Below are 2106 nucleotides of genomic sequence, written 5' to 3'. Positions count from 1 at the left end.
GGGGGGAATATTGTTGATATTTTCTTATACACAGTAGAATTGAAAATTGTAAATGGGCTGATTCATTGAAGTCATGCTCAAAACTGTGCCTAAACTGCAACAAGGAACTACTGCTTTTTCTTTCCTAATTCTTACTATTGTCATTTTTCCTCAACTTCTTTTGTATGTTTGTCTCTCTCTTGTGACCCGCTATTTTTGGGGTGCCTTGATAGTCGAAGCAGACTTTTTGCTGTTGAAGCTAGAGAGGTGAGCAGAGTAAGTCCGATTCCCTATCAGGACTTCTCTGTTGATATCCACCCTTTGGTGCTCATATGACCTTATGCAGTTGCGAGCGTCGTAAAACCTCTATTAAAACTACACTAAAAAACACATAGAGAGGCATAAAACATTTAAAATCCGAACATATCATGAACAGATCAACAGCAGAATACATGGGACAAAAATGGATAACAACATGTTCTTGCTCACTATAAATAACTTACAGAGGCCTCCGGTGTACATGCATTGTTGTAGTTAGCACTTCTTGGAGTTTTAGTAAAATGAGTTGTTGGTTGTTGTGGGGGGGGTTTTGGGGGGGTGTTTTGTTTTTTGGGTGGGGGGTTTATAAGTATTTTACTACGCTCACAACTGCATAGGGTAATACGAACACGGGGGACACATTAAACATTTTTTAGTTAGGTGGGAATTTTTAATTTTGCCCGGGGGGCGGCCAAAGCCTACTCTTATTATCAATTTTAGGACCACCAAGGAATCTTTAACGAGCGCAATGAAGGTTAGATCTTACCAACTATAAGATCAGGGGTGTGGATGAAAAACAAAAGCAGACTTTAGAAGGAGCCAAGGAGTAGCAGTAGAAAGGCTGCAGAAAGAGTCAGGAGCCCAGAGGAGGGGGCAAAGGAGGCGAGGGGGGAGGGGACAGGAAATGGAGAGGAAAGCAGACAGCAGAACAAAGTGAGAGAGCAGGAAAGTACATTATATACGTAAAAGAAATACATTTTAGAGGAGAAAATTTTCTGTCGACGTCCAAATTCAAACCCGGGACCTATTGAATGAGAGACAACACTAGAACCTCTAGACCATGAGAACCCCCCAGATTGTGTTGACTGCAGTGTTCCCACTCACAGGCATAAATCCATTTGAAATCTTTTCACATCATGTAATAATAATAATAATAAATAGCATTCATACTGCGCATTTCCATTTTCTAAAAGATGCTCAATGCGCATTACAACGAAAAAGACATCACATCTTAAAAATTAATCGACATGCGTGTACGTAAAACAAAGTATTATACATGATACAATATAAATGTTATATATATATGGGTAAAAATTTATATTATGAGAAAAACAGTCGTCCAGTGAGGTAGGAAATGTGTTCACTAAAGATATACATTTAATGCAATAAAAATTCACGAACGGTCACAGATGTACAGACCAACAGAGGGTGCGGTGGCGGAGCGGTTGGTGCGCTCGTCTCCGAAGTGGGAAGTCCAGGTTCGAGCCTCGGTTCGGACACATGTTTTTCGTCCCCTCCTGCCCACCCAGCAGTAATGGGTACCTGACTTCGAGTTGGGGAAGTAAAGGCGGCATGGAAAGGAACTGGCCACCCTACCACCACAATAGGTCAAAGGCCCATGAAGTTGTCTCACTAACAAGGCAACCCCCAATGTCCAGATTGGATGCGGGAACCACTTTACTTTACAGATCAACAGCAGAATTTATTTTTTATTTAGTAGAGGGTTTTACGGCGCTCGCAACTGCATAAGGTCATAAGAGCGCCAAGGGGTGAGTGTCAACAGAGAAGTCCTTACAGGGAATCAGACTTACTCTGCTCACCTCTCTAGCTTCAACAGCACAAGGTCTGCTTCAACTATCAAGGCACCCCGGAAATAGCAGGTCACAAGAGTGTGACAAACATACAAAAGAAGTAGAGGACAACAGTAAGGATTAGGAAAGAAAAAGCAGCAGTTCCCTGTTGTAGATCGAGCACAGTTATGAGCGTGACATGATGATTCAGCCCATTTACAATTCTACTGTGCTTGAACGAGAAATGTTCAAAATCCCCTTTGGGAATGGCCTAAAGACACTTCAGTCAGTGGCACGG

At 42.1% G+C, this 2106-nt stretch overlaps 1 protein-coding gene across 1 annotated transcript in view; it reads right to left on the bottom strand.

Moving 5' to 3' along the window:
- LOC101860835 (tRNA (cytosine(38)-C(5))-methyltransferase) overlaps positions 1-2106 on the bottom strand; it is a gene marked incomplete in the record, with an annotated part of 18692 nt that overhangs the window by 2304 nt on the left and 14282 nt on the right.

Source organism: Aplysia californica, unplaced genomic scaffold, assembly GCF_000002075.1.
Source record: "Aplysia californica isolate F4 #8 unplaced genomic scaffold, AplCal3.0 scaffold00427, whole genome shotgun sequence".
Classification (NCBI taxonomy): domain Eukaryota; kingdom Metazoa; phylum Mollusca; class Gastropoda; order Aplysiida; family Aplysiidae; genus Aplysia; species Aplysia californica.
The sequence above is the reverse complement of the archived record's forward strand: the minus strand, read 5'-3'. Positions and strand labels throughout refer to the sequence as shown.